Below are 11,044 nucleotides of genomic sequence, written 5' to 3'. Positions count from 1 at the left end.
ATGTGTACACTTATCAATCATTTCAGACTTTCAAAAAGTTGCAAAAATCGGACCAAGTTCGTGTGCCTGCTTCTCCAAATAACATTTCAGTTAATCACAGAACAAGCATCCAAGAGCCCAGGACCGATCTGTAGAGCTGGGGTCCTGCCCACTGCCCACAGTTCCTTCCCGCATCCTCACATCTGGGACAGCCCCTCAGTGTGCCTCTCAGGGCGGTGACACTTCTGAAGAGCGCTGGTCCTCATCTGTAGATGGTCCCTCAGTAGATTGAGGTTACCCATTCTTGGCAAGAAAACCTCAGAAGTGATGCTGTGCCTAGTTGGGGTACCAGGTGGGGGCACCAGCTGTGGAAAAGCCCCTCTCCCAGTGTGACCGGCTGGTTATGGTGACCACACTGTACGTCTCTTGTCCCCTTAGTAATCACTAAACGACTGAGTGCAGGTCCTCAGGGCAAGGCCAACACCCCGACCATATCACATGCCACCCACTAACCCCACTGATGTTCCTGTCTGCAACCTTGGTTAGTGCAGTGTTTTCCAATGGTAGCTCGTCCCCTCAGGAGCTATTCCTCCTGCTGCTGAATCGGTCATTCAGCAGTTTGCATCAACGTGAACTCCTGGGTAGTAATTTATTCTGAGGGCTATAACCCATTACTATCTTCCTGTTGTTGCAGTGTGTCCCAGATTTGGCCATTGGGAGCGCCTCTACGTGGCCTCCTGGTTTTCAACAGGCCTCCTGGTTTTCAACAAGCCCCATAAGTTTTCCAGCAATTGCTTGGTTCAGACACGAGATGGTCCAGGCTCACCTTGGACTTTCCTGGCCTTGGCCCTGGAGTCAGCCATTTCAAGGAGCCCTGTCCTTTTGCTGGAGACATTGTTGGAACCCAGGATCTGAGCTCTGGGTGTGCACCCTACCACTGGGTTTCTCTGCTTCCAAGTAGGGTTTCCAGGCGGGAATTCCCACCTGTTCTCAGGAATTTTTTTCACTTTCCCGTTCCTGAATCCCGAGAAAAGTTGGTCGGCAAATTGGGAAAATTGGCTCCTTGAACCCAGTAATACTCACAATGGGAAATAAACATACTACTCACAATGTATCTCTTAGACACTTTCGTATTTCTCGCTAGGGTTTCCGGGTGGGAATTACCACCCGTTCTTGGGAATTTTTTTCGCTTTTCCATTCCCAAATCCAGAGAAACATTGGTTGGGAAATCGGGAAAATCGGCTCCTTGAACCCAGATGTTTGGTAGTATTGGCCATCACTTTGTGGAAAAGATTCATCGCGGAGAACAGAAAACAGTTTATATCTCGGGATTTGGGAATGGGAAAGCAAAAAAAATTCCTGAGAATGGGTGGGAATTCCCGCCTGGAAACCCTACTTCCAGGCCCCAGTGCTCAGCTGGAAACATCTATATGAAGTCGCACCACATACACACATGTCTATTTCTGTATGTAGCTGCTGTCCTATGTCAGCAAACTAGTTTGTCAAATGCAGCTCTTACCCACAGCATACCCCTAGCTTCTTCAGTCTGCGGATACAGTTCCAGAACTGTCATCCATGTTAAAAACAAACTAACTAGAACACACAATCTTGTCTTTTTGTCTCTCGGTTTGGTCAAAATCCTGCTTCCTAAGTCACTCAGCTGTTGTGTCCCCTCCACTGTCATCGTGGTAAAAGTTCACATTTGTAACATGGTGTGGGTGTTCCATTTTGGGTCCCCACTCCCTGTCTTATTTTTCAAGCATGTTGGACATGAATGTCAATGATCCTTCTCACCAGTTTCTGGTTTGTCCTTCAGTTTATTTTTTGTACAAATACATGGATATTTCTGGAGTTTCTTACATCTCTTTCTTTCCCTTTTTTTAAAAAAAATTGTTTTATTGGGGAATATTGGGGAACAGTATGTTTTTCCAGGACCCATCTGTTCCAAGTCAAGTTGTTGTTTTCATTCTAATTGTGGGGAGTGCAGCTCACTGGCCCATGTGCAAATCGAACCGGCAACCTTGGTGTTAGGAGCACTGCACTTCAACCAACTGAGCCAACTGGCAGTCCCACATAGCTTTCTTTTCAACGTGCTATAGATGCACTTTTGGATTCCGCTTTTTTCACTTAACAGTATGTTTGTGATTCGAAATCATTCCATGTCAGCTGAGAGATGCCCACATAATCCCCAGTTTTGGGGGGCTGCATGCACTGTGCTGTCTGGATGAGCCAGTTTACTCAAACACTCGTATGGATGGGTTCTTGGGGCACTTCATGGTTTGTAACTACAAACAATGCTGCAATAAATAACTGTGTATGTAATTTTGTGCTGTTGGAAAATACAAAATAGTTGATGGCTCTGTTTGGTTTGGTGATAAAAACCAAGACTTCATAAACTAGACAATATGCAAAAAATCTGCAGCGTACCATCAAAAGATTCCGTTAGAGACCAAACAATGAACAGTGATGAGCTGAAGACAGGAGCAATTGGTGCCACCCATCAACATGGCAAATGGTGCCAAGTGGGCACTGGAGGAATGGAGTCAGTTTGGGAGGGACATCATTCAGGGGGGTCTCAAGAATAGACGTCCATCACTGCAGGACTGAAAACAGGGTTTTAACGCAAATATCTGAACAGGGGAGAGAGATGCCTTATCACCAATTTCCGAGGATTGGAGGGCAGTAATTTCCTGGAGCCCAGGCTGGTCAAGGTCGGCTGTCCCCACCTGCAGGAGCCTGGAGAAGATACAGCCACTGCCAGGGCTGCTGTCCGAGAGAGACATACCCCAAATTATCCCATCACCATCTTCCACTGGCCACATCGAGATGAAGGCCAGCTGACTAGGACTCAGGGAAGGAAGGCTGTGCCAGGGAGGGGGGACAGGTCCAAAGGCAAGCAGGTCCAGACCCACATGCACTCAGTGTTCTGTTTGTGGTTCTGAACCCTGCTCAAATACCAAAATCCCCAAAACTCCTGGCTCAGGATTTGGATACCTCTTTGGTTCAAATGCCCCACAGGGAATTCTGGTATCAGCTGGGCTGCTGTGGTACCATTACTCTAACACGTTCTCAAAGTACCCAGGAGCAAGTGCTGGTGGGTGTTCTTGGGGGAAAAACTGGAAGGCACTACGTAAGTCTAACTACAAATATACTGGCATTCTGTTCTTCAGAGTTACAGCAAATGAGTAATTGAAATTAAACATCTAGTTTTAAAAATACAGTCTGATACAAATCAGTAAATGACTCTGTCATTAGAAATATATGTAGTGTTCAGGTATCCTCAGATAAAGATTGAGAAGTCAAACCTGACAAAAGCCACACCATTTCTCACTTCCTAGTTTGTCTTCTATATTGCTAAAAAAGAAAAAAAAATGCAAGGAAACCATTTTGCTAGGGATAGTTTTCTGACATCTGTCTACATTACAGTCTGAAATTCGTGAACATTTAGCATGCTGGTCCTGAAAATATGTTCAGAGTATGATAATATAAAGCCACCAGTTCACAGGAGAGCCAAGCTGTCCACTCACTAATGAGACCTTCCTCAGCATTTCCCATCTGTCATGGGATCTCAGGGACTCCGTCACACACATGGATTTAAAAATAAAACTTAACATTCAGGGGAAAATGAGAATCTAAAAGGAAGGATAATTTTTCAAACTAATCTGGGGGTTTCAGAGCATGAGCCATACCCCCAGCCGTGAGCCCTGCCCACCAAGGAGTTGTGTCTATTGTGATCTCGTGAGACACTTCGAGGCACTCCGGGTGCCCCTTTTTCAGTCACACCACCTCATAAGTAAACTGTCAAGGTGACAAGGTTAGTGCCACTGTTCTGTCCCAGATGATCCCCAACAGAGCCCAGCAGTCTTCTTCCCATCAAAATTTAGCTTTTGTCTCTGATTTTCCATCTATCAAATTTCCAAATCCCAGTTTTTCCAGTGGTTCTTGTGCCATCAGTTGCCTCTCCATTCTGCGTTCTAAATATTTTGATTTGTTTCTGCACAAGCATTTTCAGAATTATTTTCACAGAGAAAATTCATGAATTTCTCCTTAAAGGTTTTACACTCACTGAAATGGTCCAGTGGGAAGCTGCCCTTGTCTGGGAACCACAGCTGGAAGCTCTAGGAACTGAAATTCATGGCCATCAATATGATGGCGGCAACAGAGCCCCCAAGCATGACACACGCCATACATAGGCCAGTCAGGCGAGCCTGCAATGGATTTTTGTACGTTGAATTTTGTACGTTGATTTTTGTACGTTGAAAGTTGCCAGCAACTTTACTGTATTTGGTTATTGTTTCTAGCAGCTTTTTGGTGGAGTCTTTAGGGTTTTTTATATATAGCATCATGTCATCTGCAAAAAGTGATGATTTAACTTCTTCATTCCCAATTCGGATGCCTTTTATTTTTTTCTCTTGCCTGATTGCTCTGGCTAAGACTTCCAATACTATGTTGAATAACAGTGGTGATAGGGGACAACCCTGTCTTGTTCCTGAACATAAAGCAAAGGGTTCAATTTTTCACATAAGGGTTCAATTTTTCACTCAGTTATGATATTAGCTGAGGGTTTGTCATATATGGCCTTTATTATGTTAAGGTATTTTCCTTCTATACCTATTTTATTAAGTGTTTTAATCATAAATGAATGTTTATCTTGTCAAGCATCTATTCACATAACCATATAATTTTTGTCCTTTATTTTGTGTATGTGGTGTATCACATTGATTGATTTGTGTATGTTGAACCATTCTTCTGCCCCTGGGATGAACCCCACTTGGTCGTGATGCATAATCTTTTTAATGCATTGTTGTATTCGGTGTGCTAGAATTTTGTTTAGGATTTTTACGTCTGTATTCATCAGCGATATAGGTCTGTAATTTTATTTTGTGTGTGTGTGATCCTTACCAAGCTTTGATACTGTGTAATGTTGACCTCATAAAATGAGTTAGGGAGTATTGTCTCTATTTCAATTTTTTGGAAGAGTTTGAGGACAACAGGTGTTAGATCTCTTTGAATGTTTGGTAGGATTCACTAGTGAAACCATCTGGTCCTGGACCTTTGCTTTTGGGAAGGTTTTAGATGACTGATTCAATTTCCTTACTGTTGATCGGTCTACTTAGATTTTCTAGTTCTTCGTGATTCAGCCTAGGAAGGCTGGACCTAAGAACTTGTCCATTTCTTTTAGATTATTGAATTTGGTGGCATATACTCCTTCATAGTATTCTTGGATGATCCTTTGTGTTTCTGTGACATCCGTGATAACTTCTCTTTCATTTATGATTTTGTTTGTGTCTTTTCTTCTTTTATCTTACTGAGGGTAAGCAAGGGTTTGTCAACTTTATTAATCTTTTCAAAAACCAGTTCTTTGTTGCATGAATTTTTTTCTATTGTCTTGTTGCTCTCTATTTCATGTAGTTCTGCTCTGATTTTTATTATTTCCTTCCTTCTGTTGACTTTGCGTTTCATTAGGTTTTTTTTTCTAGTTCTTTGAGGTTTAACGTGAGGTTGTCTACCTGGGATTTTTCTTCTTTCTTGACATAGGCCTGTAATGATATAAATTTCTCTCCTATTACTACTTTTGCTGCATCCTAATAATTTTGGTGGGATGTATTTTATTCTCATTTGTTGTTATATATCTTTTTATCTCTCCTCTTATTTCTTCTTTGACCCAGTTTTTCCTTAAAAGAATGTTATTTAATCTTCACATATTTGTGGTTCCTGCTTTCTTTTTGCAGTTGATATCCAATTTCAAAGCCTTGTGATCAGAGAATATGCTTGGTAGGATTTCAATCTTCTTAAATTTGCTGAGGCTAGTATTATGTCCCAATATATGGTCTATCCTTGAGAAAGTTCCTTGTACACTATAAAAAAATGTATAGTCTGATGTTTTAGGATGAAGTGCTCTGTAAATGTCAATTATGTCCACTTCATCTAATGTGCCATTTAGGGCTGATATTTCTTCATTTATTTTCTGTTTGAATGATCTATACATAGCTGTCAATTATGTGTTTAGGTCCCCTACTATAATTGTGTTTTGGTCAATTTCTCACTTTAGTTCTGTTAGTAGTTACTTTGTATATTTTGGTGCTCCCTGATTGGGGGCATAACATTGATGATTGTTACGTCTTGTATAGTTCCCTTTACCATTTATCAAAAAATGTCCATCTTTGTCTCTTGTTATACTTTTTTTTATCCTGAATTCTCTTTTATCTGATATCAGTATGAATACACCTGCTTTTCTCTGAATACCATTTGCTTGGAGTATCAATTTCCACTCTTTCACTTTGAGTCTATATTTGTCCTTGTAGCTGAGATGTGTCTCTTGTAGGCAGCATGTGGTTGGTTTTGGTTTTTTGATCCAATCAGTTACTCTGTGCACTTTTATTGGTGATTTCATTCCATTTACATTTAGGGTGATTATTGATATATGAAGATTTCGGATCATTCTATCTTAGGTTTTCTGGTAGGATGGAGTGTCCATTGTTTCTTTCCTTTCTGATGCTCTCTGTTATTTCAGTGTGGTGGTATTCTATGATTTGTCCCTCTGTTTCTTCTTTTTTTATGTTATATATTTCAGTTCTGAATTTTTTGGAGTGGTTACAATTAAGTTTATGTAAAAGAAGGTTTCGTATTTAGAGTATTCCATTTTTTCTTTATTCCTCCTTTCTCCATTCCCCTTTGCCAGTTCAGACCTTTACTTTCTCCCCTTTTTTGTTTTTGTCATCACTAATTATCCTTATTTCTGCTGTGAGTTGATTTCTGTATTGCAGTAGCAAGTAGTCTTTTTGCTCTTTTTTTAAAAATGTTTTTTCCTTCTTTACCCTGTATGTTATGTGTAAGTGTACAGTGTCCTATTTGATGTAGAATTTCCCATTTCCTGCTTCTGTCTTTCTGTTCATAATACTACTCATGGTTTTGTATTCTTTTGCTGTTTTGTTTCAGGTCAAATCGCCTCCTTCATTTCTTCTTGTACCGCAGGCTGTGTGTTAGAAATTTCCCTCAGCTTCTGTATGTCTGGGAAGGTCTTTATTCCTTCTTCATATCTAAAAAATATCTTTGCTGGATATATTGTTCTTGGCTCATAATTTCTCTCTTCAATAATTTGAATATTTGATTCCACTCCCTTCTGGCTTGTAGAGTTTGTGCTGAAAAATCGGATGATAATCTAATGGGCTTTCCTTTGTAGGTTACCATCTTCTTTTCCCTGGCTTCCTTGAGGATTCTTTCTTTGCTGTTATTTTTTGATAACTTCAATACAATGTGCCTTGGAGAAGGCCTGTTGAGATTGAGGTAATTAGGTGTTGTATTTACTTGGATTCAAGGATCCAGTTCTTTTCACAAGTTTCCCAAACTTTCATAAACTACTTGTTTGAATATACTCTCTGTTCCCTTCTCCCTTTCTTCTTCTTCTGGTATGCCCACTATTCTTATGCTGCTCTTTCTGATGGAGTCAGAATGTTGTTGTAGAGTTCTTTTATTTCTTTTAACTCTCAAGTCTTTCTCTTCTCCCATCTGTGTCATTTCCAGATTTCTATCTGCAGTGTCACTGATTCTTTTCTGCATGCATCTGGGCAGCTCTGTTACCTAAGACGGCTCTTTCATTCTTCTTCTTTTTTTTTAATTGAGTTCTTAATCTCCAGAATTTCTATTTGGTTCTTCTTTTTATAAGTTTATTGGGGTGACAATTTTTAATAAAGTTACATAGGTTTCAGGTGTACAACTTACTGTGTGTTCACCTCACAGAGTCAGTTCTCTTTGGGAAATGTTCATTTTGTTCTTTGAATATATTTCTGAGTTCATTAAACTCCCTGTCTGTGTTTTCTTGCATGTCTTTGAGTTTTTTCAGAACTGCAATCTTGAATTCTCTGTCATTTAAGTCACATATTTCCATGTCTTTGATTTCATTTTCTGGAGACTTTTCATTTTCTTTTTGAGCAGCCTTGTTACCTTGGTTATTCATGGCAATTAATGAATTATTATTCCTTTTTTTTGTTAAGCATCTGCAGGGGTGGGTTCTGCAACACGTTGATAGGAAGGGGTCTTTTGCATTCCAGTAGGTGTTAGTGGAATGTTTTATTTTATCTCCCATTGCAGCCTTTTTTCTCTCTCACACTGTAGAGTTATATTTTCTTTTGCAGTGTTCCAGCTTCCGGCACAATGGGGGAGTTCCCTGCAAGGTAGGTTTCTCCTCCGTGAGCAAGTTGCCTGGGTCTTAGGGCACTACCTCCATGGGGCAATATGGAGAGCTTCTGAAGTCCCAAAGTTCTTCCTGCATCCAGAGTTAGCACTTGTGTGTCTCAGCAGCTCAGTTTACCTCTGCATGGATCCACCCAGATAGGTGGAGGTGGGGGCATGTTGGATTATAAGAAGTGGCTCTGAGCAATGGCGACTACCAGTGCACAGTTATCTTGCCCTGACATATCTTTCCCTCTCACCAGAATTAGTCGTGCTGTGAGTCTGTGGCGGTGGGGGCTGCAGTTCTCAGAGCTGTAAGTGTTCTGTTCTTTTGATCTGACACTGATACTGTTTCTTCTGGAGTCTGTCTCTAGCACTCGGAGGGTGGGAAGTGGTCGGCCAGGCTCTGTTCCTATGCCTTCCATCTTCTGTTTGGAAGTGAGGGATTAAACCACCGTTCTCACCCTTTTTTTTCTCAGTCTTTGCTCCAAGGTCTGTGCTGTGATGGTTGGGTTCAGTCATGTTATATGCTGATCCCTCAGGCAGGATTGTGGGCCATAAGGGGAGCATTAGTAGTCTGCTGCGACTGTGGTAGCTCTGGACTGTAGGGAACTCCAAGCTCTGGTCTGTGTCCTGCAGTCCAACCGCGTCTTTGCTCTTCCACCTTCCCTCTTCCCGTACTCGCCCAATTTGCCAACCTTTATATGATTCAGTTGCAGGTCTCTTAGGTATGCCTCTGCCATGCAGCGAGTACTTTGTTCAATTATAGTTGTTCAATTTATTGTAGATTCCATGGGAGATTTCAAGAAGTACTCCTTACACCACACCACTGTCACACTTTGAATATTTCTTGCCACTCCTTTCTGGCCTGCAAAATTTCTGTTGAAAAATCAGCTGATAGGTTTATGGGAGCTACCTTGTAAGTAACTAGTTGTCTTTCTCTTGCTGCTCTTATGATAATTTCTTTGTTTTAAAACTTTGCTATTTTAATTATAATGTGTCTTGGTGTGAGGCTGTTTGGGTTTATTTTCCTTGGGATTCTCTATACTTCCTCGGCTTGTATGTCTATTTCCTTCATCAGGTTAGGGAGGTTTTTAGTCACTATTTTTTCAAATTTAAGTTCTCAGTGACGTGCTCCCTCTCTTCTCCTTCTGCTGCCACTACAATGTGAATGTTGTGTTTGACGGTGTTTCATAGGTTCCTTCAACTATCTTTTTAAAAATTCTTTTCTCTTTATTGTTCTGCTTGGGTGCTTTCTGCTACCTTGTCTTCTAAATTATGGATTAACCCTCTGCTTCATCTAATCTGTTGATTCCTTCTAGTGTATTCTTCATTTCAGTTTTGTATTCTTTCTTTATGACTGGTTCTTTTGATGGTTTATGTATCCTTCTTTAGGCTCACTATCTCTTGTTTGAAGTTCTCACTAAGGTCCTTAAGCATTCTTACAGCCATTGTTTTAAACTCTCTCTTTGGTATGTTGTTTTCCTCGAGGTTTCTCCTGTTCTTTTATTTGGGACATGTTTCTTTGTTTCCTCATTTTTGTTGCCTCTCTATGTTAATGTCCATGTATTAGGTAGATCTGCTATGCCTCTCAGTCTTTGCCAGGTGCCCTTATGTACTATGTGTCCTGTGTGGTCCAGTGGTGCAGTCTCCCTATTTTTCTGTGAGAGTGGTCCAAGATTGTCTCGAATGTGTTTTGTGTGTATTCTCCTGTTGTAGCTGAGCCTTGATTGCTTTTGATGCATCAGTGGGTGGGATTCACTCCCAGGCTGACTGGCTGTGAGGTTTGGCTATGCCCTCAGTATATGAGATACTGTGTAGGGGCTGATCCCTCAGAAGAGGAATCACCCCAGTGGGCTCTTGTGTCTATTGTTGCCACCCTTTGGGTGTGCCACTTGTGGGGCTATTGGGGTAGTGTTCTGGTGTGGTCTGAAGCTGGTCTCTGAGAGTGTTGTTTTTGAGGGAAGGGCTCCCATGCAGATCAAATTCAGCCTTGCCTGTGACTGGCCCAGGGCTACCTGGTAGGAGCTACAAAGCTATATGTGATTTGTTGCTGCCTGTGCTGGACCTGAGGTATGTAGGGGTGGCCTCGCTGTGACTAGAGGCCAGCTGCCCCAGTATTGAGGTGGGGCAGCTTAGGAAAAGGTCCAGGGGTCCCCTAGACCTGTTGCCACCTGGCTTCCCATAAGGCTCAGCCTGCTTGAAATAGACTCCTTGGCCCTTTAAGTCTCTTGAGCCTTGCTTTTGCTCAGTGGCCCGCTCCAAATCCTTTGGATTGTACTTTTGTCCTAATATTTCCACCTTGGGCCCTTGAGCCATTCTCTACTGCTTGGGTCTGCTTCTATTTCTTCAAAGTGCACTATCTCTTCTAATAAACTACTCTTTCACCACTTAAAAAAAAAAAAAAAAAACAAGAAAGAGACTCCTTAGGTGCACAGGCAGGGCTGTTTGACCCAGTGATGAGAAGATCCTCAGAAATGTAGTACTGGCTGGGTAGGGCAGGGTCCCAGGGAGTAATGAGGCATGGCTGGTGGTTTTCTACAAACTTAATGCAGATTCATTTCTTGGCACCAGTTGTGAGCCTGTGATGACTCATAAAATACCCTGAGAATACCAAGGACAGCCTCCACTCACCTCCGGCCCACAGATCCCCAGAGCTGCCCAAATACATGCAGTGAAAATTGTGCATGATTGCCCACCACTGAAAGTCACTTGGCTGCCATGGGCCATCTGATGCTGTAAAAGAGTTTCTCAGATTGTGGGGCAGCTGCCCGTCCAGGCACCCAGAATGTCCCCGTAGATGCAGCACTGAGTGGGGCAGCAACCCAGGGCATCACCAAGGTGGTGTGCAAGCCTGGATTTTTCCACATCAATGTGGTCTGAGATTTGGCTC

The 11,044-nt window shown here is 41.9% G+C and overlaps 1 pseudogene; it reads right to left on the bottom strand.

Moving 5' to 3' along the window:
• Positions 1-3,848: 3,848 nt before the first annotated feature.
• On the bottom strand, positions 3,849-4,166 carry LOC117020073 (cytochrome c oxidase assembly protein COX19-like; annotated as a pseudogene).
• Between the last annotated feature and the right edge of the window lie 6,878 nt (positions 4,167-11,044).

The sequence above is a fragment of the Rhinolophus ferrumequinum genome, unplaced genomic scaffold, assembly GCF_004115265.2.
Source record: "Rhinolophus ferrumequinum isolate MPI-CBG mRhiFer1 unplaced genomic scaffold, mRhiFer1_v1.p scaffold_84_arrow_ctg1, whole genome shotgun sequence".
Lineage (NCBI taxonomy): Eukaryota > Metazoa > Chordata > Mammalia > Chiroptera > Rhinolophidae > Rhinolophus > Rhinolophus ferrumequinum.
This window is presented reverse-complemented; position numbering and strand designations above follow the sequence as displayed.